The following is a 17,384-nucleotide window of genomic DNA, read 5'->3' on the forward strand; positions in this document are numbered from 1 at the left end:
TCACAAGTCTAGTCTGTGTTTTTGTCTTGTTTCATGTTTAGCAGCTCCCCGTTATGTTTATTAGTCTGCCACAGGTGTTTCCTATTAGCCACACCCTCTTGTTATCTTGTTAGCTCGTTTACCCTTGAATTTAAGCCTGTATGTCTAGTTCAGTCTTGGTGGGTCCTTAATGTTGTTTGCTGGTTGTTCTGTTCCTGATTCCTGAGTCTGTCTTTGTATAGTTTGAGTTGTGTAAATAAAGTCAGTCTGCAAATGGATCCTACCTTGTATTCTTCAACCTCACGTGACACACACTGGTTCCTTCCACAAAAACCCAATTGGATTTTTCCATTGGCTTTTGGATTATTGCAGAAAATAAGGTCTATGACTAACCAAAGCTTAGGATTCTTACGTGCTTTTAAAAAATATATATATATTTGAAGCGTTTTTGAATACAATTGTCAGAAGTCAAAAGCTACACATACTGTAAACGAACTACACCAGTCGCATGACTTCATTGTCACCATCATCAAGCTTCTGAAAACTCTTTAAGAACATTTTCCCTAAAAGTTAGAGTAAATACACTCTAAAAAAGGATGATTGACCTTTCTTGCCTGCACAATTTTTCAGAAATAATGCTAGTTAAGCTAAATCAAGCTGTTAATTTTCATGCCAATGTACAAAATTATCAAATTAAAGTGCCTGAGGTTGACAAGAGCATATTTATAAATGAGCAGAAAGAACACAGGGACCTTAAAATGTGCTGGTGAGCTCTGGCATGTAACTCTCTCTCGCTCTCTCTCTCTCTCTGTCTCTCTCTCTCACACACACACACACACACACACACACACACACACACACACACACACACACACACACACACACACACACACACACACACACACACACACACACACACACACACACAAAATCGAGAGCTGTGCAAACAAAGTGAAATCTAAAACAATTACACAAGAGCACACGCGCAGAGATGGGCCTGCACGCAAATAACTGACAGAAACATGAATGCGAAAAGAAATCCGTGCCACTTTAATCCTTTAATAGGTCTACTCAGTAACACACAAACACAAAATTACCGAAGAAACAAACAGATCCTCAAAAACGCTCCAAATTGCTGGCACAAACAAAGCCCTTATCACGCTAGTTTAAAAAGCTCTTAAAGCATCCTCATTTCTTTCTCTCCCTCGCAGACTCATTAGTTGGATAACAGAAGAAGTGCGGCTCCCCCAGTTGGCCCTCTATCCTTGTTAGCGCCTGCTGGCCACTTTCCCCTGTGTGTTCGCAGAGCGATCTGCTAAGTGAAGGGAGAAAAAGCAAAAGTGGCATACAACAAATTATTTGACCCCTCGGGCCGCCCTCTAGTTCAAACACAACATTTTTAGGAGCACCGTCACCCAACCCCCCCACCTCGCACCCTGCTCGCGTAGCACCCTGCCTGGGCATCAGGTCTGATCTCTCTCCTGCCTGGGTCCTGGAGCGTTATTAAGTGAGAAGACTGTGGTTGATTGTAGCCCGTGGCACAAAACCTGCCCTAACATCTATATGCACGCTGCGAATGGCCTACTTCTACTCCATCAAGCTCTGTAGCACAAATGCACGCTCACATAGACCAAATAACAGTTTGTGCCAAGCTCACGTCACCTTGCTGTTAATGTGACCTAACACTGGCACAAGAAAGAGAGAGTAGAAGACGCTGGAGGGCTGAAAAATTTTGCCATTTAATGTTTAAAGCTCTGTGTGTGTTTATAAGCTTGTCTGTTTGTGTGTTTGGGTGGGTTTATTTAAAGATACAAATGTTGACAGGTTTGTTCCAGCTGACGAAAACAGGTCAGCCAAATTATAGGGTCAAACTAGTCAACCAGATGTTTTTAACCAGGTCAACCCAGCTTAGCCAGGATAGTCCACCAGCTCTAAACAAGATAAGCAAACAAATAAACCAGCTTGGGCCAGTAAATGACCAGTTTCGTGTTGAAAACCATAGCTACAATTAAAGGTGGATTATTTATAAACACAGCATGACGCAAATTATGGCAAATATATACAGATGTCTTACTGAATTTCAACAGCATATTAAACACTGAGATTTTTTTAAAGCATTTATAAAAAAAATAGAAAAAAAAATTTTGTAGGTTACTTCATTGAGTACAGTAGGAGCCATATAAATATATTTTTACTAACCAAGCAACAGAATAAGGACAACAATAGCTATAAATAAATGGCCTAAAATAAATAAATTATAAGCTTAAACAGCCAAACTGGTATGAATGACTTTACTTTATGAAACACAAAAGATCCTATTTTGAATAATGTTTTGGTCATGCTTTTTAATGTAATTACAATGAACAAGGAATGGAGCTTTCAAACTTCAAAAAGCACCATGACAATATCATAAAAGTGATCCGTATGATTTGTGTGCTATTATAAGTTTTTGAAGTTTTCTGTTAACCGCCATGACTGGATAATTTCGTCAGTGAGTTAAACTCGCTGAAAAGTGGATCAGCCTAATGTGTGAAAAATAAATATATCTATATATCAATGAGATGAGTTTTGTGAAATGGTTCAACTGATTCATAGAAAAAGTTTTGACAATAAATAAATAAATAAATATGATTCATTTTAGTGAATAACACATTTCAGTCTGTTCTCTACACAAAGCTACCATATGGCTCCATAAGACAGAATATTGCACCATGTAATATGAATCACTTTCATATTTTTTTTTCTTGACAGAATACTCTTCAAAAACTCACATTTTGTGTAAAAAAAAAAAAAAGAAAAAAAAAAGATATGAATGACACAATTTCACTTTTTTATAATTTTTTATGAGAAGGCTATGACTGATTTTGTGATCAGAAACACATTCACCAACAGCACAGGACCTCCTCCATCTGAATTATCATTCTTCATACACACTTAGCTCTCATTCTCTTTGTTCATGTTTTTACTCTTTTGAAAGCTCTAACCCATTCCCAGAGCGAATAAAAGCCATCTTTAATTAGACTACAGCAACTCTATCTGAATATTCCATTTTTCTATCTTCCTTTTCTTCTCTTGTGTATTACACGGAAACGACATTCATAGCACTTCATTAACCGTATGGACCATGTTATTGTACATCATTAGCGGAGCGGGATGAGCAATTCTTCACACAAGACACACAACCATATGTGATCTCTTAAGTTGAATAACAATGAGCAGTTAAACCATTTATAAGTTAAACTAATCAAAAGGTTTTTATTGCACACGAATGGATCCTTATTTGTGCTTGATAGAGCTTTTAGAATTCTTTAAGTCTGAGAAAAAAAAAGAAAAAGAAAAAAAGAAATGTCGATTTTATGTCTCATTCTCTCATTTCTGCTACTGAAACCATCATTTTCTTCCCTCAATAACGGTGCCCACATCTCCCCTCGACCATCCTCAATAACCTCAATTTCCCACTATTACTCTGTCAAAAGCTCCCAGAGGATGACAGCGGAGCCGAGAGCACGGGAGCAGGTGCCACAGCATCTGAGGGCACAGATTTCTCATGTCGAAATGACCTACAGTGAGGGCTAGCTCTGTGACAAGAAACAAAAGAGAGACGAAGAAAGAGAGGCTGAAAGGAGAGAGGAAGCTATCATATGACCGAGCAGGGTGGTTAATTTGCTCTAACAAAACGGAGAGGCCTATTGGGGCTCAGACAACCCTAGTTAAGGGAAGACAGAAAAACTTTGTCTGTGTGATGATCTGAAAACAATGCCGTCTTTGTGTGCTCGGATGGGAGCCTTTAAATGCAGCTGAAGAGCGTGCAGGCAGAAGAAATAGCGATGAGATGAGGTGAAAGGAAATTATTAACATCCAGAGGTGGGGAGGAAAGCAGCAGTGTGCCGTGAATGCAAAGAACACAGTGTTATGTTGGCATAGTGATCTCACACACATTATTCAAACAGCGCCGAGAATCATATTCGAAAATAAACTTTACTTAAAATATCATGCTAATTAACATATGAATCAACCTTTTCTTTTTTAATCAAACTTTTCTCTTTATTACCTTATTGGGTTTCATTTTCATTTAAAAAACATTTTCATGTCCTCGTGTTTTCTTGTGAAGCAATTTCACATTAATTATCCATTGAGATTTAAACGGTGACACGTGAACTATTGGCTATTGGTTAACATTTTCCAATAGACAGCGCTGGCTACGTGATGTCAGCGGAAGAGGAAAGTAATTTTGGAGGCCAAAAAAGTTATTACATTTTAATGAAAGATCAAGATTTTTTTCCCCCAAATACATTAACATGATGCACGAGCAGCTTGTGATGGATTGTGGTATTTGTTTGTTTGTCTCTCACTCACACACACACACACACACACGCATGCACGCACACGCATGCACGCACACGCATGCACACACACACACACGCGCGCACGCACGCACGCACGCACACGCACACGCACACGTGCGCACACACACACACAAATCCTCCTGATACAAATTAAGCTGTTATTTTTCCCCCCATTGTATAAATTATCAAGTTTAAATGTCTAAGCTTGACCGTGAATGTCTGGTATAATAGAGTTGAAAAGTTATTGAATAACAGAAATGACCCAGATATTAATAACGGTGGCTAATGTTTTAAACAAATGCACACTCCGGGGGAAATTTCAATGAACGATAAAGAAACTGTTTTGAAAAGTTTTTATCTGTAAATTAGAAGCACTTTAATGATTATGTTCATAGGAAAAATAAGATTAGTTGTTTTATCAAATGTGAATGGTATACCTCATTAAAATAATAGAAAATAAATGCTCCGCATGTCTGCCTGATCTCCCGAGAATCAAATTTAGAGATTGCAATGAGTGTGAACAGTGTGCTTTATAATAATGAAAGCCTCATGGAACTCATCAAAGGATTTATTCTGAAAACCCACAGTGGAACAAATACACACGCACAGACTCGATCAGCTACACACACACGCACAGGGGTTTTTAATTACTCTTAGTCACTGAAATTGGGATCAGTGTCTAAACTAATCTTCATGCATGTCTGGTTCAGGATGTAATATCTGTAATAGAGCAGTATGAATACTGTTACACTGTCTCCCACTGCTGAAATGCTTATAATTCAAATGAGACTGCTGGAGTTGTTATATTTAATTTAATCTACCAGCCTAAAAAATGATCTGCAATCAGAAGCAGATTGCAGTGATTAAAATGAAATATGGTTTTAAATGTGCATTAATTTTAATGTGACAATGTGTTGTGCCAGTTATTTGCAGTCAATCCAATGACTAACGGATTGATTTTTTAATAAAATAACACAAAACTTTAATTACTGCCCCAGCGAAGGTAAAAGTGACTTCTAAAATCAAAACATTAAATATTAATATATTTATAAAAGTGTTAGATCTAAATCGCTCTGTAATCACTATGGGATCAGGGTTAATACCTTCAAGCACAGCACGCTCGAGCTGACGAAAAAGGAAACATTTTATTACAAAAGGAGAAGTGACAGATTTTAAATGATGAAAGTTTTAAAAGTTTTGAAAGTTAATCATTACTTTATGTGAGATTATATCAGCTCACACTTTCCAACAGAATATGGTTGAAACAAGAAAAATGAATTTACAGTTTAACAGACATGAAGCTCATGAACCATTAAACTGTCTATTATTGTGTGTAGTATGAGCCAGTTTTGATAGATTAAACACATAAATACACAATAAAGGTAGAATTTTCAGAGGCTTTTTGCAGTTAAGACTTAAAGCTACATGCCTATAACCCCAGACTGAGAAGTATTTACTAGAGTGACAAGTGTGACAACTAGCCCCAGTCACCCCTAAAGTCGCTCCCAAACATTTTAACCTATACTATGTAACTGCATTAGAAAAAATTGGTTTAAAGAAACAGTGCAAGCTCATTTCAAAACAAATGTTAAGATTTCCCAAAAAGTATTTAATAATATGAAATATATTTACACTCACCGGCCACTTTATTAGGTACACCTGTTCAACTGCCCATTAACTCAGATATCTAATCAACCAATCGCATGGAAGCAACTCTATGCATTTAGGCATTTAGACATGGTCAAGGCGATCTGCTGGAGTTCAAACTGAGCATCAGAATAAGAAATGGGATTTAAGTGACTTTGAACATGACATGGTTGTTGGTGCCAGACGGGCTGGTCTGAGTATTTCAGAAACTGCTGATCTATTGGAATTTTCATGCACAACCATATAGGGTTTACAAAGAATGGTCCGAAAAAGAGAAAATATCCAGTGAGCGGCAGTTCTGTAGGTGAAAATGCCTTGTACAGTAGATGCCAGAAGAGAATGGCCAGACTGGTTGGAGCTGATAGAAAGGCAACAGTAACTCAAATAATCACTCGTTACAACCGAACTGAAGTATGCAGAAGAGCATCTCTGAATGCACAACATGTTGAACCTTGAAGCAGACGGGCTACAGCAGCAGAAGATCATGGTGTAAACAACATGAAATCATGGATCCATCCTGCCTTGTATCAACAGTACAGGCTGGTGCTGGTGGTGTAATGGTGTGGGGGCATGGGCCTCAGTTTGGTTTGAAATGTGCTGGGGACAGAGACGCATTCAGAAGTGCATTTTCAGAAGTGCTGGGTACAATGCAATTCAGCGTGTCAGAGGTTCTGGGTTCGTATAGGTTTGTTTTTTTTCTCATCAAAACCGATTATGTTTATCAGTGGTTGTATATCAGGCAAGGACACGTTTGTGTGCATTTTGTTTTGTCATTTCACCGGAACGAATAGAGAGTCTCCACAACGGATTGAAGCGTGCGTCCGAGTGAAGACTGTGCGCGAGCCACAAGAGAACACAATATGCGCGCCACAGATCGCAGCGGCAACGAGCACTTTGATCACTTGATTTAAAAAACAACACATTTCATCGTCTCTTATTTAACAAACAAACTAAATGAATGCTCTGCTAGTTAACTGGAGATGTTTTATTTATTTGTATTGGTACATTCGTGCCGCGAGATGTTTCAAAAGTAGTGGGGACAATATCAACCTCAGTAAAAATTGGTGGGGACATGTCCCACCTGCAAATTACGCCTATGTGTGGGGGATATTTTCTTGACACACATTTATTCTCCCACTGCATACTGTATATCAGGCTGGCTATATAGAATTATGGGTAATGGTCAACAGCCAACATTAATACAAGAAGCACCTGGACCCTATCTTAGTTGTTAAACATTAGTGGTTCATGTCAATTTTTAATGTGATGAACTACACCAGTAATTACTCTACTAGGACATCTGTTTGAACTGACCACTAAAAATATTGGCAGGGTGAAATTCTTTTTAAAAAAAGGCACATAAAAGTTCTCTGGGTGTCTATGTTTGGATCCACCACCAACCAACCAATAATTCCCATGAGAAAGAAATACAAACACACACACAGACAGTGAGCTCTCTGTGTCAGATGAGGCATATGGTAGACGATCGAGTGTCATATGACAAAGGGAGAGGGGCTTTTGCCAACGCAAGCTCAAACACACTCACATCTCATGACCGCTTCGCCTTTTCTGACTGAACTAGTAAACAGTGCGCTCTTTCTTCACCCGTTCAGATTCTAGTTAAACTTGTGACTAATTTGTCTCGTACCTCTGCAGACATCATGCATTCTACGCCCCTCGGGACCAGAGAGAAATGAGATTATTTCTGCACCCTGAGAAAGGTCTTTGTAATGAACGCTGCACATAACTTATAATGCATGATGTGGATGATCAATCAGGCTGTAGTCTGTGAAAGGTCTTCTCCATGCTGATCCATATATAGCACACGTACGTTTACTTTTCTTGTAAAGACTTTAACAAACAACTCTTGTCTCATGCATATTGAAATTTTCTCACTTTTTTGATCAGGTGCCGAAAAGTTTCAAAAGAGGAAAGTGTTAAAGAAAATGCATGCCTAACTATTTCATTCAAATAAGGACAAAAGGAACAGATGCTAATTTCAGAGGATACGGTCTGCTTTACTCGACTCATCATGTTTTAGCTCATATTTAAATAGGCGTAATTCTGAAAGCTCATTGATGATTTCCATTTAACTTTTATGCGCCGGTCCATTTTCCTTTACCGAGCGAGATGAAACACTCAAATGCTCTTTAAGGAGTTCATTTATCACGCCGTCCATTGAAATTGAGAGGCTGATTTCTGCAGGTGCATAACAATGTGTTTAGCATCACAAAAGCTGCGGTAATGCAATAGATCAGCACTCTGCATAACTTTGGCTGCCGCACGACCAACAAAATTGACTTTGTAGCATGTACTTCATGGTGATATGGAGTGATAGCCAAAATGAGAAAGGGAGAAAGAGAGAGAGGAGTAAAATACAATTCACAGCTATCCATTTTACATTTATTTTTTGGTCACACTTTATATTAAGCGTCCTTAAGCACTATGTATTTACATAAAAAAGTCCAATGTACTCATTGTCTTCAGATTGTATTTTTATGCAATTAAATGTTATTAAATGTGTAAGATTGTATACATACAAAAATTCAGTAAGTAAAACAGTAATATTGTGAAATATTAGTAGCCTACAATTTAAAAAATCTGTTGTCTATTTGAATATATTTTAAATGTATTTCTGTGATTGCAAAGCTGAATTTTTAACACCATTACTCCAGTCTTCAGTATCACATCCTAATAAATCGAGAAATATTTCTTATTATTATCAGTTTAAAACAGTTGTGCTGCTAAATATTTTTATTGAAACTCTGATACATTTTTTGTTCAGGATTCTGAACAAAAGAAAGTGAATAGAAAGTTCAAAAGAACAGCATTTATTTGAAATAGAAAACGTTTGTAACATTTTATATGTATTTACTGTAAATGTAAATGTACTGTCCATATACTGAATCAATAATTTAATAAATATTTTAATTAGAAATATTAAAAGATTTATGTTACCCTGGCAGCATGAATAAAAATTAAATTAAAAAAAGGCTAAAAAACAACCGGTCTGATCTAGGCGGTGAATAAAAAGCTCTCTCTCATTCCCACCGCTGCCTGCAGCCAAAGGCTCTCATCATAAAATACGAAGCTGACAGGAGGTGTTCTGGATTAAACCTGTTTAAACAGGAGACCGTGGAGAGCAGGCGTGTCTCTGCTCGTGGGCCGCTTAGGTTCACGCTGTCTGGATTAGACCCCGAACAGAGCCCACTCGCGCACATCAACACACACCGACATACGCACACAGACAGAGCTTAGCAAGCAATAAAGCATCTCACACCTGACACCACTTTAACCTGCCTGGTGCAAGAGAGAGAGAGAGACAGAGCAGACAGGTAGACAGATTGAAGCGTTGCATATGAGCGAAGGTTCATCAACAACATGAGGAGCGAATGAGGCAAGCGTGACTAATGCAAAAGGAAAACGAAAGAGCCAAACTAAACACTCCATCATGGTATGGAAAATAAGACATGACGCGTGAGCAGATCTTTGTTATGTGAGTGAAAATATGCTTTCCTCACAAAACGTGCTTAACACACTGACAAACAATGACTCAAAAATGTAAATATGTAAATAAACATATGAATATGCATAAAAATGAATGTTTAAATACAAAATTACTATACCATAGGGTTACTATAGGGTAAGGATTAGGGTTTGGTTTCGGGTTAGTTGCATGTAATTATGCATCATTTATAGTTATTACTATAGTAACTACATGTAACATATGTTACAATGACACTGTAAAATAAAGTGTTACCAGTATGTTTTGTAAACTATGTATTGTGAAGCATCAGACATATATATAAAAAAAGATGTTAGTTCTGTAAAACAGGTATAAATGTTCCAAGAACATACAAATCTGGGATGTAGTTTCTGGGATGAGAACAGTAATGGTTTTACCTGGAAGAGTGGCTTTCAGTTTGGTTCAGTTTGAAGAGGGCTTTACAGAAAAACATTCCAACCTTGTACTAATGGGTTCTTAAGGAGTTGCAGAAGATGGCAAGAAAACTGAGGCTGTTCGGGATAGACATAAGGTCCAATCAACACAGCTGTGCACCTGGGTGTTGACTGTTGAACTGGCAATATATTGAAAATATGAATGTCCATGAATATCCTGTAAAAAACAACAAAAAAACAACAACAACAACATTTAAAATGTATTTTTCAAGTTTTAATTAGGAAATGAACACTTACTTCCTACAGACCTGACCTCTGAATCAATAAATCACAACGACTGTTTATACATGATATTTAAACATAACCTAATTAAAATTCATAAAATTCATAAAAAAATAAAACTTCAACATGTCATAGACCTTAGTCAGGGCAGATGCCATATTGAATTATACACGGATGAAAATGAGGCCGTGAGAGATAGACTGACAGTCTTTCCAATGGCATGCACTGTATAATGGTCCAATATTACTTGTCATTTTCATATCTCATAACTCTTTCAAAAAACATTTGGCATGTTGTCAAACAAAATTCTTGAGAAAAATGAAATATGGTGCTACCCTGAGAGAGGCTTATAAGGTCTCTCTTTAAAACAACACGAACTTCACATTATACTTTTAAAGCTGCAGTTGGTATCTTCTGTAAAAATGTATTTTTTACATATTTGTTAAAACTGTCATTATGTCCTGACAGTAGAATGTGAGACAGATAATCTGTGAAAAAATCAAGCTCCCCAGGCTCCTCCCAGTGGTCCTATTGCCATTTGCAGAAATACACCGCTCCCGGTAAGAAACAACCAATCAGAGCCAGGAGGAGTGTCTTAGCAGTGTCAATCATGCTTGTGTACGCGCTGATCACCCCTCTCTCTCGCACAGCGCCTACAGTCGTTCAAAATCAAGATAGCCGGTGTGCCGCGCAGCTGTGCTAATGGCGGACAAACAACCAAAACTGCCAATTTCTCGAGTGGCACCAGCTCATACAACAAAGACAGGTAAACGGAAAAAGACCGATGACGATAAACAAGCCCGTCGGATGCCATTTACTCAGTGTCAAAACTCTAGCCGCATAGCATACAGATAAAATGTCACGCACTGTGCAAAGCAACAATAGAAACCTGCTAATTCACTGGCTTGTCATGTTGCTGAAATAATGTACTAGCAAACCTTATTTAGCATTACACATCGCTAGAATAATTACTTAGATACTGTAACGTTACCATTATTATCTTGCTAGCTATTTATAACTTATAGAAAGAGTGCAACGTTATTAAGTTACATTACATGTATTGCAAAATACGTAATGATTTGAGGACCAAGTTTGTAGTCAAAGTATGGGCAGGCCATAGTCAATGTTAAAGCATACTGTTGATGTTTCGTCCCTACCAGTGAATGTGCGATAACTGTTTATCCGCCGTCATCAGTGTCCCTGCATGTTTACTAGCCTGTGCGTTCATGGCTGGCTCCGCTGTGGAGGGAGGGCTGTAGCGCAGCAGAGAGCGAGGGGGAGTGACCTGTAAGCTGTGCTTGTTCAAATTTTCAGGCTAAGTCAACGTTTTCTAAAAGCTCCCTACTGCAGCTTTAAACTTTACCAATGCTAGCTTGATAGTGAGTACTAAAATACATCTTATTTGTTTATATTCATAATGATAAAGTTAGATTTTTTTATTACATGTGATTCTGACATGATGTCACTGCATGCACTGCGCTCCTCTCCGCTCGTCTCAGGTAAATAATGCGTCTTCCAGCTCAGCGGTCGGAGTCGCGCGTTCATGTGTTTTGGGGGCGTGGCTTTGTAAGGAGCCCAGAAGGGAGGGGGTGGAGTGAATGGAAATAATGAGCTGTCTTTAAAACAGTCGTGAGAGGTCTACAGACACTCGATTTTTATACTTTCTTTTTCAGAGTACTTACATTTTAATTATGTATTGATATATAAATAAAGTTTAAACAAATTTGGAAAAGAAGTTTTTTAGACAATTCCTACCTACCCAACCTTTAATAAAATATATATTCATAAAGTGTCTGTAACTTCCAACATGTTACCCAGCCACATTTTCAGTTTACTTTTAATGATGTATAGTTTGCACAACATATATTCTGTGAAACTGCATTGAAACAATTTGCATTTTTTATGTTTCATTTATAATGTTAATATAGTTTTAGTATAGTATATTAATATAGTTTTTATATTAGCTTTCATCCCTTTCATTCCAAATATAACAAAAAAACAGAGTTTATCACATACTGCATCATACTCAAAATAACACCATCAAAGTTTAGATGAAAAATTCATAGCAACACATCTGTAGTACTTACTGACAATGAAATGTGCTGCAAATGAGGCATTGCAGTGAATTTTGACAACCATCACTCTGGCATCACTGGGACATTTACGATGAACAGCATGGGTTTTGACAACGTTTGGGCAAAGTTTCATGGCTATATTCAATAGTTTTGTTTGAGGTCATTTTAATCAACAAACTGAAAACAAATTTCTGTCCTATTGTCTTTACAACATTTGATGGAGACAAAGGCACCATTGTTGTAACATCTGTGTGTCAACTACAGTATATATCTAATATCAAATTTGACTGACCCCAAATGTAGTGTAGATAAAGCAAACCGTGGATTCTATCTAACTGTCGTTAATGTTGGGAAGAAATCTGATCCAAGTTCAACCTGTATCCTCTGGGCTACATGTGGCATCCAAGCCTGAAGGTTTCCATACTGACTCCAGACCAGCGATGAGGCTATCCCTGTCCCACCCAATTCACTCACACTAGCAGACGGTCGCAAGTGAACCAGATGCTCCTTTTTCGGCTTTCTGAACAAGGGAACTGTAAACGGACACAATGAGGACTGACAGCGGAGAGGGATCTCTGAACAGGGAACGGTGTGTATGCATATGTTTGTGTGTGTGTGTTTGAGTGTGCATATCTGCTTTGCCCGTCGCTCAGAATGTGCGGTGACATCACAGATGGCCATGCAGTTCCCCTGTCAGCTGTCCAAAATGGGAAGCCAGGATGTGATTGATGGAGCATGATGCTTCTCCAGTATGCTACACTGACCTGGAGTCAGTTCCTCTGAGACTGCTCAAAAAAGAGGTTCTGTCTGGCTCCAGCATGGTCTAAAGACATACTGGAATCCCAGAGGCCCTCTGAGTTCGGTCAGTGTGGCACAAGTGAATAAGATATCTCGAATTATTAAAAATTTTTCTACAGGAACATGTTATTAAGAGGCCTTGGGCCCTATCATACACTCGGCGCAATGCAGCGCCAAGCACGACGCAAGTGTTTTTTGTTAGTTTCAGCCTGACAGTTATTTTCACGTCCTGCGCCACGTTGTTTAAATAGCAAATGCATTTGCGCCCATTTGTGCGCCCATGGGCGTACTGGTCTGAAAACGAGGTGTGTTCAGGGGCATTCTTGGTGCGTTGCTATTTTGAGGCAACAGAAATAGACTGGGCCATTGACCGACAAAAACCTGGTCTTAAGTCAATGGCGCAAATTTTTTTAGGTTATTTAAAGAGCGCGTTAGTAATATGCGCCTATAGGCGGGTCCACAATGCGCGTGCGTCCACTCTGCTTATTAAACACACAGGGCGCGTGCAGCAGCACACAAACATGCCAAATATAAAAAAATAAAAGGATTAAAATGTAAAATATTAATATTGTGTACATAAAGATATGGTGGAAACCGTCTTGTCCCGTAGATGGTACGCTTTACCTTGCGCAACGAGCAGATCCGTTTGCGCTCTGGAGAAGCGTTCAGTTTTTCCGCTTGCAAATTCCGCCATGTAAATAGCAATCCGCCATGGTGCGAGCGCAACTGGCTTTTAAAGGGAATGGGAGATGAGACTCTGGTTGGTTTATTTCACGTTATGCCCAAAACACACCCATTACTCATTAAGAATAGGGACAACCCTTTTAGACCATGTGCTGGGCGCGCCAACCATTTTTTTTCCGGTCATCAAACTAGCAAAAGTGGATTTGGACACGCCCTAAGTGACTGTGTGCTTGGATCGTTAAAATAGGGCCCCTTAAGTTAAAAGATTAGGCAGTTTATCTGTTTGTTTTTTTCATTCATTCATAAATTCAATGAAAACACTCACAAGCCACTTTATTAGCAATACCTGTTCAACTGCTTGTTAACGCAAATATCTAATCAGCCAATCACATTGTAGCAACTCTATGAATTTAGGTGTGTAGATGATCTGCATGGTTGTTGGTGCCAGACGGCCTGGTCTTTGCAGAATTTGCTGATCTACTGGAATTTTCACTCACAAATATTTCTAAGGTATACAGAGAATGGTTAGAAAAAGAAAAATATCCAGTGAGCGGCAGTTCTGTGGGTAAAAATGCCTTGTTGATGCCAGAGGAGAACAGCCAGTCTGGTTTGAACTGATAGAAAGGCAACAGTAACTCAAATAACCACTCGTTATAACTGGGGTCTGCAGAAGAGCATCTCTGAACACACAACATGTTGAACTTGAAGCAGCAGCAGAAGACACACCGGTGCCACTCCTGTCAGCTAAGAACAGGAAACTGAGGCTATATTTCACATGGGCTCACCAAAATTGGACACTAGAAGATTGGAACAAGGTCTGATGAGTCTCGATTTCTGCTCTGACATTCAGATGGTAGGGTCAGAATTTGGCATAAACAACATGAAAGCATGGATCCATCCTGCCTTGTATCAAAAGTTCAGGCTGGTGCTGCTGGTGTAATGGTGTGGAGGATCTTTTCTTGACACACATTTAGGCCCCTTAGTACAAATTGAGCATTAAACACCACCTGAGTATTGTTGCTGACCATGTTCATCTCTTCTGATGGCTACTTCCATGTTCCTGGTCAAAAAGCTCAAATCATCTAAAACTAGTTTCTTGTACATGACAGTAAGTTCACTATACTCAAATGGGCTCCACAGTTACCAGATCTCAATCCACAAGAGCACGTGAGCGATGTGGCGGAACAGGAGTTTCGCATCATGGATGTGCAGCTGACAAATCTGCAGCAACTGTGCGATTCATGTCATGTCAATATGACAAACAAAATGCTTTTTCAAAGTTGGAAATAAAACAAACATTGTTGGAGTACATTTTCAGTCTTTCTACTTCAAAATTTCACGTTTAATTCAGTGTTACTTGCTGTTTCTAATTATTTGTGAAATTTGCTAGCAATTTCTGAGTGAAAATTGTTTTTAAAGGGGTGGTTTACTGCTTTTTTTCTTTGCATGATTGTGTTTATGGGGTGCAATATAACATGTCTTCGGGGTTTTTTTTTTTTTTTTGTCTTATTTTTCATAAATTTCACCTTTATTGTAAGCTGCTTTCTCCTCTGTCATTTGAACGACCGGTTGACTTCCTGATTCTATGAAACCACTCCCTCAGAAACAGGCAATGGGCTCAGATTGGTTAGTTGGGCCGGTGTGTTGTAATTGGCTAAACTGTGTAGTGCATGTTGTCCGGAAACTTCACGCCCATTACCTTTACGGGCGAAAGTTGCATGTGCTCCGGTCAAATGTAAATAATGGTGTCAATACTGCCGTATCAGTTTGATCAGAATCAGACCCAGAAAGCGGCAATGAAGAGAATCAAGCAACCTCAGCAAACACGGCTCTTACAAAACGTTTCTGAATGGTACATTTTTTATTATTATTATTCTATTCTATTCTATTCTATTCTATTCTATTCTAATCTACTATTATTATTTCGATACGCTGTTACTTGAAAATGCTACTGCTGCTTGTTAGCTTTTGAGATACGGTTTTCTCCTGATTAAACATTTAATATAACTGAATAAATGACTGAGTAATACCGTTTTTTAAAGTTATTGTTTTAACTTCAGCAGCTGAAGTTGGCTGTTGCGATTACATATATTTTTTTGAACTTTATACACGTTTGTCTTATACACACAAAATAGCATCGAACTAACTGGCTATAAACAAACAGCGTTGGCATTGGTTTACGTTCTTGATCAAATCGAAAAATTACGTCATAAAATATACATGGAAAATACATTTACAAAATTAGTACATAATTACAAATTCAGGTCCAAAATGTTTGTAAGCGTTTGTACGTGTAAGTGGCTACTAAAGCCAGCGCTGGCATTTGTTTACGTCCTTGATAAAACTAAAACATTAACTTACGTCTGAAATTATACATGCAAACAATATTAAGTCTTACTTACAGGTTGTGGCCCAACAACTGCTGCCTCTGGTTTTAAAGTTGGAACTGCTTCATGTTTTAGTAACAGTTTCTTGTTGAATCCGGCATTGAATTCGTGGAGATTCTGGAAGCTGTCTTCCGTAAAATGCGCAGCACAGAGAGCTATTACGATTGAAATTTTCAGGAACATAATCAAACATAAATTTTAGCCATTGTTGATGAACTACAGCGTCCGTATGAAGCCCGAACACAGAAGACCTGGCAGCTGGGTGAAAATAACACACTTTCGACGGCATGGCTACAGCTCTCCACTATAACTCTTCCTCTTCGACAAAGCCGCAGAAATATGGCCATGCCCCCTTTTTTGCATGGGTTAGTTACGTATAAAACCCGGGAAGTATCTCGTTGTAGTCCCATTCCAGTCGTTTTTGTAGGCATTAAACTTCCTGATTTTTAAAAGACGATATCTCTGCTTACGTTGAACTTTCAGCGCAGCAACTTTGCAGATACTGTTCATGCACCAACAGCAACATTACACACCATTTAAAATGAAAAAAGTGAAATCACAATCAACCACCCCTTTAAGTAAAGAGTGACAAATCCAAAGTCTGCAAGAAAGGTCAAAGATTTTAATGAACTCAAACATTTTGAGTTATACAATATACATGAACATTATAGCTCTATACTTCAATGTCAACACATTTTTGTGTTTATATTTTTCTTCTATTTCTAAAATGTACCACTGTTGTTTTAGTTTTTATTTTAGTTTCATTAAATTTTTTTAATTAACTTTTATTTTTACGTTTCTTGACTCAATTTTAAAGAATCCTTTAATTATGGCAAACAAGTTCTATATAAAGGAGGAATTTCTTCAATGATTGCATGATACTTTCATGAATAACAAATTATTTGTTTTCTACTTTTCTACATTTATTTGAATTCAGTTTATTCATTAAATATTATATAAAATAAAATTAATATGAAGCACCTGACAAAACCCTTTAAGATTTTATATACAACATCTGTAAACCGCAGGACTGTGATATTAAGAGTGTATGAAGTATAAAGTATATATCTTTAGCAACAGTGTGAAAGTGAATAGCACATAACAGACGCAATACCGGCATAAACAGATATCTATGACTAAACATGCGTAATTTTTTTCAAATACCACAGCTTTCACAGTCCACACTACAACGCAAAAATGCTATTTTCAAATGTATCCACTTGGGGATGTGTTTTCAAAAAGCTCAGTTTTCACATGACAAAAACTCCATCTCAGTGTGGGGACAG

The sequence above is a fragment of the Leuciscus leuciscus genome (assembly GCF_965113295.1).
Source record: "Leuciscus leuciscus genome assembly, chromosome: 3".
NCBI classification, from domain to species: domain Eukaryota; kingdom Metazoa; phylum Chordata; class Actinopteri; order Cypriniformes; family Leuciscidae; genus Leuciscus; species Leuciscus leuciscus.